The sequence below is a fragment of the Mirounga angustirostris genome, unplaced genomic scaffold (assembly GCF_029215605.1).
Source record: "Mirounga angustirostris isolate CCGP_5_RB_7025 unplaced genomic scaffold, mMirAng1.0.hap1 SCAF_7, whole genome shotgun sequence".
Taxonomy (NCBI): Eukaryota; Metazoa; Chordata; class Mammalia; order Carnivora; family Phocidae; genus Mirounga; species Mirounga angustirostris.
Window position 1 is genome coordinate 86456033 of NW_026991715.1, and position 19026 is coordinate 86475058.

Below are 19026 nucleotides of genomic sequence, written 5' to 3' on the forward strand. Positions count from 1 at the left end.
CTGAGCTACCTACGTGCCCCTCAATCACATCTCTTATATCATGTTTTCTTTATCCATGATCAAATCTAAGATCACTCATTCTACTCATTGGTCACTTTTCATCTGGAATAGTTCCTCAGCCTTTAGTTGTCTCTCATGGTCTTGACATTTTGGAAGAGTACCTAGATAGTTGTTTTGTAAAATGCTCCTTAATTTGTTTCTCTGGCTTTTTGGCAGGAATACTATGTAGGTAATACTGTGTCCAGCCTAATGCATCATACCAGGAGGCCCATGATGTCAGTTTGTCTCATTATTGGTGATGCTAGCTTGGATTGTGTGGTTATGGTGCATCCACTGTAAAGTTACCACTTTTTCTTTCTAATTAGTATTTGGAAACTGTATAAATATCCTGTTTCCCATCAAACATTTACCTAACTATTTTATCATCCTATGATAATTCTTTTCTGAGTCAGTTATTACTGATGGTTGCCAAATGTTGTACCTATTTCTCTCTACCTTCCCACTTCTAAATGGAGAAATCCAAGTACTTGCTAGAATTTGGAGGTGAGGATGGAGAAAAACAAAATGTATTCCTTCTTCACCCCCCAGTTGGCCAGTGAAGCAAAAATGTATTCCTTTGGCTATTCCCTGTGCCCACAGTTGCATTCTAGATTCTTGGGCATGTCATATCCTTGGATGTCCTTCCCTCCTTCCTTGGACAAACCCTACAGTTTGTCAGTGCTTTTAACCCCTTTGCTCACCATTCCTAATGTTTCTGCAATTTCTTGTGTCCAGCTTCAAAACATGGGAGATCAGCAACTTTTTGTTCAATCCATCCAGTTTTTTGTTTTTTGGGGTTTTTTTTTTTTTTTTGAATGGAGTAGGAAGGGGGAAAAGGATACTGGTAAAAGCACCATATCATGAGGATAAAGGAAGGGAGGGAGAAGACCCTCAGATATCTGTCCTCAGTGGAATAACTAAAAAACACAATTGGATGTCTTGCATGACAAAGGTGAATCTCCTCATAGCATGGCATTTCCTTCGATTACCTTCTTATGCTAAATGAGTGTCTGTCTACTCCCCAGCCTTGACTGACTTCTTTGCTTCATTTAATGCCTACATGTACGAGTGCCTGGCTTATTTCATTCACATCTCACAATAACCATATGCCATAAGTACTACTGTCAGAGTCTCCATTTGACACAGGAGAAAACAGGCTTGGAGAGGTTGGCCTAAGATCACGTAGCTGATAGCCGAGGCTGTCTATTTCCAGAGGCCACTCCTTTTGCCACCATGTTTCCTGAGCAGTGAGAAAACTAGGTGGCATAAAGCTCATGTACGTAAGTATGGAATTACCTTCTGGCCCTCCAGCCAGAGTTTACGGACTACATTTCAAACAAAACTATGCTTTACCATGAAATCATCTTGGTGATATGGTTTCCCCTGATGAGTGGCAACTCTTCTCAAATCATGGTTGATTCTTATGAGAAATAACAATGGCCACAGTGACAGATGGCTGCTGGAAAGGTCCCAAATGGCCCACTACAGAGCAACTGTAGTGAACATCCTGACACACCCAGCTTAGAGCCGTGAGAGATGCTCATGCACAGATAAAACTGAAAAAAGAAGAAAATCATGCCTTGTGTTCCATTAATCTCTTCCGACCAAAAAAAAAATTACTTTTGTGAATCTGCTCCTACTCTGATGAGAACAAGGTAGGGCAGTCTGGGGAAAATCACTCCATCATAGCTGCAAAATAAGGAAGCAGGATTCACTGGTCTCTAAAAGGTCCCCTCTAGTTTCATGAATCTAAACATGAGTTGTTATTGTAATCATCTAGTTCTAGAATATCAATAACTTCTTTGTTTATGTGACACATAAGCATGACCTACACTGAAGTTAATCTTGATGTTCAAGCCACAGTAAAATTCTTTAAGACAGGGGCGCCTGGGTGGCTCAGTTGTTAAGCGTCTGCCTTTGGCTCAGGTCATGATCCCAGGGTCCTGGGATGGAGCCCCGCATCGGGCTCCCTGCTCAGCAGGAAGCCTGCTTCTCCCTCTCCCACTCCCCCTGCTTGTGTTCTCTCTCTCTCACTGTGTCTCTCTCTGTCAAATAAATAAATAAAATCTTAAAAAAAATAAAAATAAAATAAAATAAAATTCTTTAAGACAGTGCTCTCCTAATTGCTTCCTGGAGCAGACACTTTTGGTGAATAAATTCTCCCAAGACTAGGAAGAACACTGACATCATTACCATATTCAGAAGACAAATGCATCACCTCATGAAAATGTTAATGGGCAGCACTAATTGGAAGCAGAGGTCAGGCTGGGAGTTCCCTGTAGATCCTGCGAGCCCCCAGAGGACTCTGGCAGAGATAGGGCACATCTTCTGAGGTCTGGGCGGGGAGTGTTTTAAGCCCCTTAGACTTCCTGACCCTTTTCCTTCCCTTTGCTCTGTGTCTGCCTTTGTTCTTGGCTTCTACCTCCTCCCTGCCTCCCCCTCTTCTCTTTAGTAGCTTATTCCTCCTCTCTGCTCTGCATTTCTGGCATGAATGTTAAGGATCAGTGATACAAAGGAAAGAGAACAAAACCAGGAAAAATGTTGTCTTCAGAGGAAGCAATAATGAGCCATCAACCTGAAAGTTATGTAAGAGTAGACTGTAACATCAAATATAGGGCATATCTTACGTGAGGATTCCCCTGCCCATGTCTCTGTCTTGCTGTTGTCTTTCCTTGGAGAGGTCGATTCACAATGAAGAAAAGAAAAATACAAGCAATAAGGATCCTAGCTTAATTTCAGCTCCACCCTTGCTTTTACTTCTTTTGTCCCCACTTGAAAATTATGCCATCCTACTGTATTTTACTTGTTTCTGTTAGCTGTGTCACACTCTTTCCAGAATAGGACGGAGTCAAACAACAGCAAGCATGAACAATCGGTCTAGTTGTGGAAAAGCAATCAGTGTGTTTCCGTTACTCATAATGATAATCAACAGTTACATAGTACGTACCACTTGCCAGGCACTGTTTTATCATTTCATATACATTGACTCACTTGATTCTCCGACACTCCTGTGAGTTCAGCCCCATTATTGTCCCCTCCCCACATTTTGAGGAGAAATTGAGACCTAGAGCCATTAAGTTGCCCCTGCAAGGTCACACACTTGAGAAGTGCTGGAACCACAACTTGAAATCATATATTCTGAGTCCAGACACCAGGCTCTTGACCACTGTGTGGTGTTGCCTCCTCTGTGTAGCTAACAGCCGTGTGATGAGCGAAAACACGAAGGAACCAATCTGTGCTCAGGGCCAGCTATTCTGAAGGTGGTGACTATACACAGCTACTCTTCAGGGGCCGTAATACATGTAGACTTAAATACCACCCAATTGATTTTTCCTAAGCCCCAGGAGATCTAACTAGAGATTCCAGCTTTGACATGGAATATTGGTTCGATTTCGCAAGAGTTTTCTATTGGTCTCTTCTGGTCATTTTAAACTCTGATAACAAATACGCTTCCCTGAAACCCTCCCCTTTCCTTAGGCATTTTGAATGTCTCATCTTCCTCTTCTTTATCTCTATGGCGGTCCCTTGTCATACCTGCAGCTTTTTCTACCTGACAGCAAGTAGTTTATTTGCCTCCAAAGCAGAGCCATCGAGACTGTTTCAACCTGAAACCTCTTTTGGCTCTTTGGCTAGAGAGCAAAGCTTGCCTGGCACAGAGGCCCTCATCAGTGGGGGCTGGTGGCTCCCGTGTCCCTCTGAGGAATGGGCATGGAAGGATTTCCTTGAGATGTCCATTCACTTCAAAGCTGAACTGTATTGCTCTGTCTGTGGATATTGTTCTCCCTTGATGTAAAGTTCTAGCTAATTCCAGGTCTTCTGATGTTCTGATGGTTAGCTCCTGGTACAAGGAAAGAGATGCACATTTTCCTTTGAAATCCAACTGTCCATTGGCTTGGCCCTCGCCTCAGCCCCAGTCACTACAACCAGTGGTGGGTTTCAGGTGTTTTTCAGTCTGCCCACAGTGCTTTTAGCTAGGGGTGATGGAAAGCAGGGACCAAATAAAAATGTTGTGTTGATACATGTCATTTGTACAGAAGGATACATTTGTTGGCACTTAAATCTTTTTTTTTTTTAAAGATTTTATTTATTTATTTGAGAGAGAGAGAATGAGAGACAGAGAGCATGAGAGGGAGGAGGGTCAGAGGGAGAAGCAGACTCCCTGCCGAGCAGGGAGCCCGATGCGGGACTCGATCCCGGGACTCCAGGATCATGACCTGAGCTGAAGGCAGTCGCTCAACCAACTGAGCCACCCAGGCGCCCTGTTAGCACTTAAATCTTAACCAAAAAATAGCTTTAGGAAGCTGGGATCTGCATGATGGGTGGAAGCCCATTCTTCCGTTTGGAAATCATGAAAAGTCAATTTCAGACTTTCTGTTTGTAACGATATCCCAACGGTGTGGCTTCCGCTCAAGCATGCTCATTGTGAGTGGCTGTACTGGTTGAATTGTTGCTGCCCATGTTCTCTGAGGGATGGTTGCTTGGGACACAAAAATGGCTCCGTGAGGTGAATTCCATTCCACCGACAACGTTTGTTTTATTTATTTATTTATTTATTTATTTATTTATTTATTTATTTATTTATTTATTTATTTATGTGAGTCTGTCCTTACGCACATGATTGTGTGTAAGGTGGCCTATAGGAGGCCCTTGACTATGTTTTTTGCCTTTCCCACCTTAGTTAGGAAAACTATTCCCGGTTTTCCTTGGCTCATCCAAATTTACACCTGTTGTCCCGGCATTATCATGAATAATGTTCTTTTCCCTCTAAAAGTCATCCCAATTTGGACGGTAGATGATATGGGTATACCACTTCTAGGGAACCCAGAACAAATATCCCATGGAAAACCCGCTGTGGTAGAGTTGAAAAATGAGGCTTAGAACGAAACAGCCTCTTTGAAACCCTGGGTTTTCCATGGCTGATGGGACAATTTAAATCTCTCTGAGCCCTAGTTTCTACATCCAGAGAATAGAAATAATAGCACCTCATAGAGTTTTTGTGAGAATTAACTGGGTCAACGTATTTATGAAAACACCTAGACGTGTTCATGAAACCCCCTAAGGAGTTATGACGTTTGTTTAAAGACACAGTTTTTCACCTGAGGTGAGGGTAGGGGTGGATTGTACCTGGCTGTGGTTTAAGTGAAGTTTGGTGATGGAAATGGGGCAGAGAATTCAGTGAAAGAAGAAAGCTAGGAGGTAAGAGAGGAAATGAATAAGAAGTAATTCTAGTGCAAGACCCAAGAATGCTGATTTTAAACATAGTATGGAAATTGTTTCCAGTCAGGGCTCAGCAGTAATTGCACACCGACCCTCCCTCCGGGGCATGGTGCAGGTTTCTCGATGTATTTCATGTCTTGACGTTTTGATGCTTTTCTATGCTCCAGCCCCTCTCTCATGTTCTTTTGAAGCAAGCTCGCTTCCTCTGAAAACACGGCATTTCTGTGGAAAGGCTTGTGGGGGCTCTGAGACTTGAGTCTCCAATAACAGAAAAGAATTAATCTGCAAATAGAAGAAGCCAGATTGCCATGCTGGGGAGACCAAGAGAAAATGTGACCCAGACCCAGCCATTCCCAGGCACTTGGTTTCAGCTGGTTAAACATGAATTACAGTAAGTACAGTGACAGGCATCCTGCGTCTGCAAGAGGTAAAGGTCCAGACACAACCAGAGTCTACATTTCTCTGTATCTATGACCCATTGACTGCTTCAATTGGAATAAAGATAACCGCCCAAGAAGTGAAAGCCTTCAACATGTCTGTACTTAATCGTCTCATCATCAACGTAGTGCATGTTTATTACGGGAAATATATCTCCCTTTCTACCATTCATGTGCAACCACTGTGTTGGCATATTTCATTTGGTCATATTTCTACAATTTTGTATTCCTTTTTTTTTTCTTTTTGCTCACACTATGTTATAATGTTACTGCATTACAATTCCACTGGATTAATTTTCCAAAGCTTACATAATTATTCTCCAAATATTAGGGTTCATTTGTTTCAAATTTATGAAATACACCTGTTTGTGTACAAATCCTTGTCTGCATTTGGGATTATTTCTTTAGGATAAAAATTAAGGAAGAGGAAGTAGAGGGACCCAGGTATGAACCTTTTAAAGTTCTTTATGTATACTGAAAAGCTGAGAAGCTATTTTAAAATACTGCTCAGTTCACAACTAATTTAACGTTCTTTTCAAAATCATTTTAATGATATGTAGTAGGCATGAAGTATAATCACTGTAATTAATCCTTACAGCACTCTGTAATGTACGCTAGTCAAGCCAGCATATAGGTTAATCTAGATTTCAATATAAAAATTCTGATTTCTTCTATACTCAATACTGATGATATGCAGTATTGAATAACTAGAATAATAGAGGTTGATTCTATCATTCTTATGGTTTCTCATGGTCTGATGTTTTTCTGGGAGTCCTGATGGTACCTTTTCTTGCTCATCTGTGTATTCAAATCATTTTAAAAGCCAAGCTGGCAGAAGGAAGGGAGGAAGGGCAGACATTTCTTCCTTTAGAAACAGCTTAAGAAGTCACGGGTGGGCTACGCTTCTGGTATTTGCAGCATGTTTCGGCATAAATTGTGGAAAAGATGTTTTAGTTTTAAAAAGAATGATTTTTGTATTCTGTTAGCTTCTGTGGATGAGCATTGTAAAAATTGGGCAGAAATCTTGAAATGGATTTCCATAAGTGGGGGTTCAGGATCTGTGTTTGCTTTATGTCTCCTTGAGGTGAAAGCTCAAATCCAAAATGACAACTTCCAACTCTCTGTGGCTCTCTCAGAACTTACTGGCAAGAGAGAAACCTCTCTCCTGCAGAAGAGAATAGCACTCTGAATTCTTTCTCCTTCTCTGGCCAAGAGAGAAGGGTCCCTCAGAGCCACGGTCAGGCCTCGGACTTGGATCATGATGCCATGTCTGAGAGCAAGGGTCCCGTCAGGCCCAGGCCCTGTGTTATGACTCAGTGGTGCATGGCCAATGGGGAGACTGCCAACTGACTTTCTCTGGGAAATCTAACATTCAAGTTTCTACTCTTGTGCAATGAGAGAAGTGTGCTAGTTTGAGCTCAGGCAACTTTTGGTCAAGATGGATGTGTTTAGAGTTGATTTTGCCACTTTCTACAACTTCAATAGCATTTTTACTAACATTGTAAACTTCTTTCCCCCGGCTTAAACATCTTCAGTTTCTTCAATAATTATTCTGATACTGTAGCTTCTAGAACTGCCTCTGGCCAGCCTCCTCCACAAGACCACCAAGCTTATTGGTCTCATCTGGAATCTTTCTTGAAACCCTTTTTTGAAGTTTTTTTTTTTTTTTGAAGTATTGTATCTACATTAACAAAATCCCTCATGTATCATCTAGTGTCGCTAGCCCACATTTTAATAGTGCAGTATATTCATGTGATCAGGGAACTACTATTGAGACAGACCAAAGTTAAATTGCCCTCCCCCTATACACACATATTACTGTTTGCTTATCATAGATCTGTTGTCTGCTATGGCCTTGGGAGTTACTACCAATGCAATCTCAAGCCTCTTTATTCTGATCTTGTAGAATTGCCTTTTCTATTTTCTATTTGTTTGGATACAAGACCTTATATCTATATCATCTCAAATGTATCTAGTTTAAGTTTAAGGCCTTAGTATCATACTATGTACCTAGAAGGTGCTTAATAAATGCTTGTGAACAAAATGCTCAATACATGCTCTTAAAATAATTAGGTGACCACAGAGTCCTTCTGCTATTGTTAGAAGTAGTTTTAATTTCTCTCATCCTTTCCTTTTCCTTGTCATTGTATTTTAAGTTCTTCCTGAAGTTGTTAGTGAAGAAATCTATTTCTCTTTCATCTCCCTACTTGCATTAACGGAACACCAGAATTTGTCTCTAATGGTCCTAGTACCACATTTTAAAAGAAAGGAAAAAAGGGAAAAGAAGAGAGTTAAGGATGCATTGCCATCCTTAATAATACATGTTTTCTGTTCTCTGGATAGTTTATTATTTAGAAATTGTGGACTCTGGTATCTTTCCTATAGCAAAGAGAAACAACAAAGGGTAACTCAGGATGATTAGTATGCAAGGGGCTGATTCTGGGATATTCACGATAGCTTGTCCTTTCAATGTGTCTTCTTTTGACATCTTCACCCTGGGTATCCTGGCAACAGAGCACTTCACAAAAAACAAAAGTCCCATAGACACTGTTTGCTGAATTCCATCAGAATAATAAAAAGACTGTTTTATTGAAGCATTTGCTGAAGACAGTAATTTAGAAAAATAGCAAGACTGCAACTAAATGTACTTGATTCAGAAGTGACTGACACAAGGAAACCTCAGTCCAGGGATGGTGTCCTTGGGTCATATAATTTCTCAACCATTTGCAGGAAGACAGGAGAGTGAAAAAGAGATGATTTATGGGCTAAGATGCGAAGTAAACCAACATGAATGTACTAGAGTAAGAAATCCCTAAAAGGGCCTCAGTGTGTAATGTGGGGCACCTGTCTCCACACAAGCCAGAGAGGTGTCTTCGCAGCTTGTGTGAATAACCTTAGAAGAGTCCTCTGCCCTCTGCCTGGGAGGCTTTCCCTCCCCAGCGCCCCATCTGCTCTCTGCTAGAGTAGTAAGCTGGCTTCTTAGGGCGGCACACTGACTCTTTCTAGGCCTTTGGGGATCCAATCACCTTAGCAAGACGTTTGGAACCTCTGATCCATTTAGTGCCATGATAATGCTATCAGTGATTCCCTCTGGGCCTCAACAGGTTAATTAAAGCACCTCCCTCAGACTCCAGCTATCCTTGCTTAGGCACTGGAGAGAGAAGGTAGCAGTGCATGAGCGGATGGCTTATACGCTCTCACTTGTCCTTATAGTTCCCTATCCTGTGACCAAAGGTTTCCTGCATTGGTGTGGACACCGTCTGCTCTTCCTGAGGGCAAAGTGAGGATATGTTATCCTACCCCAAGGTTGTTTGTCTTTGTTGAACTGAACTCAGAAATCACAAGGGAGGAGTTTGGGGCTAAACGTTTAAGCTCCTCAAAGAATAGCATCCAAGCAGGCCGTGTAGTAGAATGAGGGCATCAGGCCAGTCTGCCCAGCCTAAGAGGCCCCTCCTCGTGCCTGCTCTCTTACCACCCCCATCCCCATCCTCAGAGGCTGCTGCTGACAGCTCTCTTGTGCCGTGGGAGCCTGAATCCCACCCCTACCCCTCTTCCGGGCCACAGCTGATGGGACCAGGATCAGACCCCTGACCCCATCTGTCTGGTCAGCGTCTCTGACCAGGGAATTTGGAAATGGAATTCAGCAATACTTCTCAGTTTAGCAGTGTTTTGACCTGAGGACATTTGTGCTTGGAGGGCCAACTCATGTGGGTATGCAAGAGCAGACAGAAATGACAGCCACACATCACAGCTAGATGAGAGAACATGAAGAGAGGGAGGGAGGGAGAGAGAGAGATGGTGGGGGGGAGAGAAATGGAGGGATGGGAAAGGAGTGAGAGAGAGAAAAACTGTCTTGAACCTTGGTCTCTTTCTAAGTTCAAGATCCAGTTTCTCCTGTGGTTCAATTCTACTCATTTCCCTTGGGTTCTATGCAAGACTTATACCAGAGACCTGATTCGGCCTAAGCTAATTTGAGTGGGTTTAGCTTAATTATAATTAAAAAAAAAAAGCTTAACCAAGGCAAACTGATCAAAGCAAGCTTCAGAACTGGAACACAGGCCTTCTGTCCCCAGGAGGTCCTGTTACCCGCATTACCAGACCTTTTGTCTCTTGCTCAACTCCAGACTACAGGGGAAGAATCTTTTTCCTTGACAGCTCAGCTGTGTCGTGGTGGGGCCAGAGAGCACAGACTAGAAATCATTCCCTGAATGGGCCTACCCTCCAGCCCTTGGCCCCAGATTGTTTCCAAACTGGACGATCTACCGACACCCAGTGCTCATCCTCACTAAGGCTAGAACAGAAAACTGTTCTAGGCTGTGGTCCCCTCCACATGCCCATCTGAATGGTATGTCTGAAAAACTCTTGGACTCCTGCATTCCTGATTCCTCTATGTGGCCTCCAACCAACTCAGGATCAGTTTCTGGTAACCCATACCTGGGAGGCCTCAGGTGACCAAGGTGATGGCTTCTGTCCCTTTGGAGGGGCCACTTGAGAATCACTGGAGGAGAAGAATCCCAGAAGGGCCTTCACTCGCTGCTCTGAGATGCCCGCTCTTGTTCTTTTGTGATTGTAATGCTTTTAGGGTGACTGAGAGCTGACATTCTGAGAGAGGCTAATTGCTGGGGGCAGGCGGGAAGCAGGAACAAAACTGGGCTTCTGATCATGTCAACAGTGTTTCTGTAGCTTCTGCTGTGGGAGGGCCCCTCTCTCCAGGACAAGGCAGGCTGCATGCTTTGGGCATGAATAAAAGCCATGTAGTGATCCAGGTTTGATCTCTGCACAGAGGAGCTTCCTGCGTAATTTATGGCTTTAACATGGGCAGTCGTAGATTTCTGGGCAGAAAAGGAGGCTGACATATTCTTGTGGAGCAAAGGATAGCATCATGGAGATAAATGGTCCTCAAGAAGCTTCTGACCATTCCCATGCTAATCAGAAAAAAAGTCTAAGTGATGCTGATTACACTTTAAACCATTTTGGTGGGGGAGGGGCTAATTTGACCTGCCCAAACCCTGGGCTGGCTGCAATTTCTCATAGGGCATGAGACATGGTTAAGAGGGGTAGCTCTAGTCCTTTTGTGACCATTGTCACAGCAACAGTTTCCTTCTCTTTGAAAGATGAAGCAAGTTCTATTCGCAGAAAGCAGTGTGTTGCTAGGCAGAGCCGGGGTATATCAACATCCAAATGGACTGGAGTCTGAAATTATTGTCCTTTCTCCATGTCAGGCATTACCTTCCTGGCCTCCCCTTCAAAATACATGCAAGCACGTACAAACACACACTCGTGTTCACACGCGTACGCACATACATACTCATCCCACAGTAGTAATCCCTTGGATAAAATAAGATTCTCAAACTCATGTACTATTAGGATGAGACGGGGCTTTAAAGGCTGTGCTGGTTATTTATCTCTGTGTTACACGTTACTCCAAAGCCTAGCAGCTAAAAAGGACAAACCCTGATTATCTCACAGACTCAGGGGCAGGAAACTGACAAGGCTCAGTTGCCTCTGGCTCAGGGTGTCTGATGAGACTGTAGTCAGGGTGTCAGCTGAGGCTGCTGTTGTCTCGAGGCTCGAGGCTCAACAGGGTGGGGAGGATCTGCTCCGAGGCTCACTTAGAAGGCTGTTGACAGGTCCTGCGTGCTCACTGGCGGTTGGCCAGAGACATCAGTTCCTTCCACAAGATTTCCACAGAGAAGCTGGCAGCTGGCTCCCTCCAGACTGAGTGAGCAAGAGGTCAAGAAAGGGAGAGAAGGCACCCAAGATGGAAGTCATCTACTCTCGAAAGTGACTTCCCATCATCTCTGCTGCATCTTATTCTCCAGAAGCAAGTCACTAAATCTGGCCTGTCGTCAAGGAGAGGGAATCACACAAGGGCATGGATATAGGGGGAGTGAGTCATTGGGGTTTCTTTTAAAGCTGCCTACCTACCACAAGGGCCATCCATTTAGACCCTCCAGGCAACTGCTGCATACCTCTTGTACCGGAAGCAGTCACTTTTGAGGCAGATTTTTCCATTCGGGACTTTTAAAATTCCTGAGATGGAACCCTCAAACCTATTTTCTTATAGTGGGCATGTTTTGCTTGTGACTGCTCAGCTTTCCTTTCCTTCCCGGTGCTGGCACTTCGCTTTTCCTTTGGAGGCTTCCTCTTCTCCTCTCTTTGGTCTAGTTTCAGGGTGGGCATAGGACCCAGCTATGGACAATCAGAATTTTATGCCTTCTTGATCACAGAAAGGTACATTCCTCAAATGGATCCAGTTTACATACCCTGAGATCTCTTTTTACCATTTCTATGAACCTCGTCCTTTCTCTACACCCACATCTTCAATGTGTTCTCAAGCACCAGCCATGGTCACTCTTCCTCAGACCACTCTTGGGCTATGCCAGCCACTTTGCCCCAGCCATAGACAACTGGAGGTGCCAAGGAGTTTATATTACTCACCTCCCTCTTTTTGTTTTCATTTTTCATGATTTTGACCAGTTCTCTAAAAAGAAAAAAAATTGTGCTGTAAGTCGCACATCCTACACGTCACCCATTTATATGTACGATTCAGTGGTTTTTATGTATTCATAGATGCGTGCAACTATCACCACAATTTTAGCACATTTTCATCACCTCAAAAATAAAACACATACTCTTTAGCTACTAACCTATCCACCCTCCACGCCTAAGCAATTGCTAATCTACTTTCTGTCTCTCTATATTGGCCTATTCTGGACATTTCATATGAATTGGATCATATGTGGTATCCTGTGACTGGCTTTTTCACCGAGCATAATGTTTTTGAGGTTCACCCACGTTGTAGCAGGTACCATGTTGTGTGCTTTATTTCTTTCAGTGCTTTATTCCTTCTGGTGGTCAAAACTCCATTGGTTGGATACACCACATTTTGTTCATCAGCCAGTGAGCATTTGGATTATTTCCACTTTTTGGCTACTATGAATAATACTGCTCTAAACATCTATGTATGTGTTTTTTCTACAGACAAATGTTTTCATTTGTATACATACTGAGGAGTAGAATCGGCTAGGTTATAAGGTAACTCTATTTTAATTGTTTAAGGAACTACCAGACCATTTTTTAAAGTGACCACATACCATTTTACATTTTCCTATCTTTAGCGTATTCTGAGGGTTCTGCTTTTTCCATATCCTCACCAACATTTGTTACTATGTGACTTTTTGATTCTAGTCATCCTAGTGGGTGGGAAGTGGTATCTCATTGTGGTTTTAATTTCCATTTCCTTGATGGCTAATGATGTGGAAAATTTTTTAAATGCACTTATTGGCATTGGATATCTTTCATGGAGAAATGTTTATGGAGGTCCTTTGCCTATTTTTTAAATCGAGTTCACCCACCCTGTTGACACTTTGGCGTGAGAATGTGAAACTTAGCTGCCATCTCTTAGGCTGAGACAACTCTGAGGCATGACTTTCTCTCCACAATTCTAAAGAATCAGGTATAAGCCAAGACTCTGAGACTTTTGACTTCTTCCCTTCCCTATCAGACCCTCTGGAATATGTGGTGTTTTTCGAAAATGACTGCCTTCAGTTCCTTCCCTGCCTGTATACATGTCATTCCCCGACTGAGAGGCAGAGTGTCTGCCTCTACCTACTTGAATCTGAGCTGACTTGTGACTGCTTTGTCCAACAGAATACAGCAGAAGTGGTGTTACCCATTTCTGGACCTAGAATTACGAATGCCAGCAGTTTCTACATTCTCTCTTGAATAATTGTGTAAATAGTCCAAGTGGTGGTTGGAATCTTATCCATCCTCTGGGTTTTCCAAATTTTACAGACCAATTCTTTTTATTTCACTATAAAACATTTTTTTCTCGTTATAAACTACAGTTTCTCATTGGGGCAAATTGGGAAAAAGAAATACCCAAACAGATATGGATCAGGGCAAGGAGAGGGATGAATAGGCAGAACACAGAGGATTTTTAGGGTAGCAAAAACACCCTGTATATACCATAATGATAGAAACGTGTCATTGCACACTTTCCCAAACCCATAGCCTGCACAACACCAAGAGGGAACCCCAAGGTAAACTATGGACTTGGGATGGTTAAAATGTGTCAATGTATGGTCACCAATGATAACAAATGCATCACTCTGGTGGGGAATGTTGGTATAGGGAGAGGTTATGCTGGGTGGAGGGAGGGTATGTATGGGAAATCTCTGTACCTTCCCCTCAATTTTGCTGTGAGCTTAAACTGCTCTAAAAAATAAGGTGTTTTTTTTTTTTTAAGCACACATAAGATAATAAAAATCATTGGAAATATACTCCTTAGTGATAAGCACTGCTAACATTTTGCTGAATATCCTTGCAATTCTGCTTTGCTAATAAATCCATAACTAGCCATCATTTGTCTACCAATTTATCTTTATGTGTTTTATCAAAAATATTCAGCTTGATTTATTGGTGCCTTTCCAAACTCTGCCAGCTTTCTGACCAGGGTCATTATTCTCCTGGTCTTAGAAGCCTAGGACACTCTGACAAAGTATTATAAGGTATGTCTTGACTTCAAGAATTATCAGTTAAGGGCGCCTGGGTGGCTCAGATGGTTAAGCGTCTGCCTTCGGCTCGGGTCATGATCCCAGGGTCCTGGGATCGAGCCCCACATCGGGCTCCCTGCTCAGCGGGGAGCCTGCTTCTCCCTCTCCCTCTGCCTCTCTCCCTGCTCATGCTCTCTCTCTCTGTATCTCTGTGTCTCAAATGAATAAATAAAATCTTAAAAAAAAAAAAAAGAATTATCAGTTAAGAAAGAGAGCTTGGAAGAAAGCATTGTGGAAGAGGGAGAGGGAAGAAAAGCCACAATTTCCCCCTAATTAGTATTAAAATCTCTGATCCTTAGCATACCCAGTGTCTCCATCTTTTAATGCTCAAAACTGTTGTTTTGTTTTTTCATCTTCAGAGGACCCACTTCTGTTAAGGAAATGGAGTGGATGAGCTACAGAAAAAGTTCTCCACATGAAAGCACTTACTCAGCAGAGGCCCCATTGCCTAAAACACAGTAGTCTTAGATAAAAGAACAGATAACCAACACATATCTGCGAGTTTGAGATGATGGAACTTTCAGATAATGAGTTTTGCTTCAGGTAACACAGGGTGAAATAGAATCACAGAAGATGGTTCTCAAACACTGACTGTAAAGCCCGGGGGCAAGTTGCATAGATGGGAGGGGAGGCGCCTGGATAGGTCTCGGGCTGTGGGGGCTCCTGTGGCTGCTGGATGTCCCAGGGAGGAAAACAGCTAGGCTGTCCGCCGCGTGTCCTAAGTGAAGCCCAGGGATCATTTGCAGCTCTAGGGTTACATAAAATAAAACATTAGATACAACATCTGCTCTATTAGGATGGTGAAGGAGTGAGCACAGACCAGGGGAAAGGATACGCTGACAAGTACAAACTATGCGGTGGCTATGAAGAATCAACAGAAAATTGATTTGCAAATATATCTGTACTGGGAATCATATAAAATTCAAGAAAATCTGTTTTGCCACCTTCTTGAGACAGCATAAATAGATAGAGCAAATGAATAAAAGGTAACGAATCATTTGGGGAATGTAGTGGTTACCTTCTCTACCCTATGAATATTGAAAATGTCATTTGTTACAGCCAATTTGGACAAGTGGAAGCATGTGGCTCCCACTGAAGCATCTGCTTTCCTTCCTTGCTCTTTGGGCATGAGAAGGCTGGTCTCTTTTTCTTTGCTGGAGGATGTTGGTTTTGAGGCTTGCCAACACACCCTACACTCCCATGTCTGTTCGATGGCAGTGTCATATTTTACAGGTTCTTATAACTTATTATGTCCAAGTTTCCTGCCATTAATCACCAAAGTCTACCATTTTCACATTTCTGAAATATAATTTAATCCCTTGAAACAAACCCCTCTCCCTGGCTTCTTAGTGCTGAAAAAGGAATTTGTATTTCTGGCAAGTTGTCTGATTGAATGCAGTCCACCATGGAAGAATAGCCCACTCAATTCTAGCATCAACTCTTTTTTTTTTTTTTGCCTAGAGTGAATGCACTCTGTGATTGTTGCAGCATTAATTAGAAAGACCTTTGACTTTATTAGATAGCAACCGTTGACCTTGGTTGGTTTCCCACACTGAACTGAGTCCAAATGCCTGGTTGAAAGGCTGGCTGTTGTGACAAATTTCTTGACCATGCCGGTTTACCACAACTAATGCTAGCATTTGGACAAAACAATGTCCGTACCCCGTTACATGCAAAGATAACAAATGCATGTTAAAAAATAGTAAAATGGAGATGAATTTCACATTTAAGGCTCTTTCTATGGAATAAATAATGATCATAAATATTAGAACGTACAGATTTGAATTCAGATAATAAAATACAGGCTACATGGTTCTTCCCCTCATTGGTACTGCATATCCATGTACGTGCTCATGAGGTGTCTATGACAGTGTACTAAGATAGTATTAGCAAGGAGTAGTCAAGTTCTGATAGGACTGTGGTGGTAGAGATACAGAAGAGAGATCTGAAGGACATTTTCCATAAAGAATCCCCAGGAAAGTAATCCTATGTAGAGGAAGAAGGATTTGGATAACTGAGCTTTTCCTCTTGGGGACAGCATTAACTGAGTGCTGGGAATGTTGGATTCAAGATGCCAATTGACATGAAGGAAATGAAAAATTAACTCTTTACCATAATAGCCCTTATGGAATTAAGATGCCTGTCTGAAGATGTCCCCTCTGCCCCCTAGAAAAGCAGGAGTGAGTCTTCGGGCTGGAGTTGGGTGTGGGATCCAGTGCCTGGACTTGATGTGTGCGTGTCTCAGGTAGATTTAAGAGGTAACATCTGGGGGAAAGCATACTGAAGAGCCAGGGGGATAGCTAAAGCTATGTTTGAACTCATTCCAATAAACCCCATTGTCGAAGAAATATCATTCTGTTTTCTGAACACCAACTTGATTTGGAACCCTGCGTGCCCATTCCTGGTTCAATTGGTGGCACATTCCTTCTCTGTCATTGGGGTTCCTTCTCCCCCTTGGGATTGCACCAAAGCCTGGGGAGGGGTATTGTACATGTTTAATGCCTGCAAAAGAAAAGATCTCTGACTTTAATTCCACTGTATTCACTGCTGGCATCCTCGCTCCCAAACCCTCACTGTCTCCTGACATCTGGTAGCTCCTCTGTTTCCACATCACATGGGATGTGGGCAGCTTTGCCAAAGCCAGGACCCTCTGTGCTTAGGGTTCTGCCCCCTTGGGTGCCCATGGAACCATCTCTTTCTGAGGTCTTTGTGCTGCAAGGTGCCACCCCAGAACAAGACCAGGTAGTTCTGCTGTTGCTCTGGGTGCCCCCCCACCCTCTTGCCCCAGCCCAGGGGAATCCCATCCTTCACTTGCTACTTTTCCCAAGCCCCTCTACTTCTTCCGGCAGACCTCCTCCTCCTCCTCAGTGGGTTTAGGATTAAGGAAACACAAACCAGAAAATCCAACAGGCTTCTTGTTTTGCACTTTGCCATGTACCTGCCCTAAGGCAATGAATCAAAGAGCCAGCTACCTGCTTTGATGAAGAAAGAAAGAAGGGGAAAGCACAGGGAGGGCAGCTACTTAAATTAATACTTCAAAATATGATGGCGGCTGCTTCAGTCATGAACCTGACGGGACTAGGCTGAGAGGGAAATTTCAGGCTTGAACGCCAATGCGATGAAAAGCCTGGTGAGCCCACAGATTGCGGGCTTGGAGAAACAAGTGCGAGGTAGAGCCTGAAATAGTTCCTTCAGCTGGGGGGGGGGGGGTGTCCCGCTCTAGCATCTCTTTGCAGGATGTGTAGGGTTCCTTGGAAATGCGGGGAGAGAAAGCAGCATGAATTTTTCTTTCTGTATTTCCTTTTGAAAGAGCTAAGGGAGTAGAGGTTTCCCCTCAAAAGGAAGTTGGGTTTACCCTACTTTCTGCACATTGATTGATCTGCGCTTGCATTTCTGCTTCCTGGTATGCCTTGTCTCTCCCAGGCCCTGGCACTCAGTAACCCAGGGCAAAGCAGAGTTGGAAGGCTGGAGTGAGCAGAAGGGGAATATTCGTTGATCCACTGCTGGGCTGGACTCAGTTATTGATTAACTTATGGAGCAGAGAAGACACAGCCGATGGTGCTCTTTCAAAATAAATCAGTATTCTGGGCACTGAAAGGGAAACCAGGTTTGAGGGAATTGCAAAGACAGGCTGAAAAAAGATCAAACCACAGAAGGTCAGGTACCACCAAGAGGTTGTTGGCAGAATGAGGTAGCCTTTTTACTGAAGATTGTAGGCAGCTAGGGAAAGACGCCCAGGGAGATGATCTATTCACAGCTCCCTCATTCCAATGTGGCCTGCATCTTTGAGTCCACCCAGAAAAGATCAAGAGGAGAAAGAGCTGGGAGGGGGACAAAGTGGCTGCTCAGCTGGCACTGATGGAAATGGTGATGGCTGATGAAGGGACGGACGCAGCAGAGCTGAGATGACGTGGACATCATCACCCTGGGGTGGGCTGCAAGGTGGCAGAAGTGTGAGGGACTGCCCCCCTTTCCCTGCCAGGAGTTGTCAAGTGCTAGAAACATCATGGTGGGCTGGGGACAAGTGTCTTCATTCGTTTGTGTGGGCATGGCTGAGGGTGGGCGGGTAATGTGGAGTCAGGCATGGAGGGGGCCCGGTGGTGATTAAGACCGCAGGAGTGGGGCACTTGGGTGGCTCAGTCAGGTAAGCGCCTGCCTTCAGCTCAGGTCATGATCCCAGGGTCCTGGGATCGAGCCCCGCATTAGGCTCGCTGCTCAGCCGAGAGTCTGCTTCTCCCTCTGCCTGCAGCTCCCCCTGCTTGTGCTCTCTCTTTCTCTCACTATCTCTGTCTCTGTGTCAAATAAATAAATAAATTCTTAAAAAAAAAAAAAAAAAAACGCAGGAGTGGACGTAGCCCCTCACGGACAGCTTGTGTCTCCTTGCTCCGCCTTTGTTTTCTCACCTGTGTTACGAGGATGCCGGATGGAGTTGCAGTATTAAATGAGATCATGTAGTGATTTATTCATTATCTCATTCATCTATTTTTTTTTTTCTGGGTAGTGAGGATATCAGTGTAAAAATAAAGTCTCTGCCAACACGGAAGACACAGACAATAAACAACTCAACATAGGAATATAGAAAGAGGGTCAGGTCCTGATCAGTGATCAAAGCCAAATGAAGCAGGCTGAGAGGGCAGAGTGAGGGAGTGTTAGGGAGTGCCTCTTGACCAAGGAGGTAATGGAGGAGATGTGAATGAGCAATGGGAAGCCAGGCCTCTCTCTAGGGGAAGAACATTCTAGGCTGTGGGAACAACAGAGAAAACCCTGGGACTGGA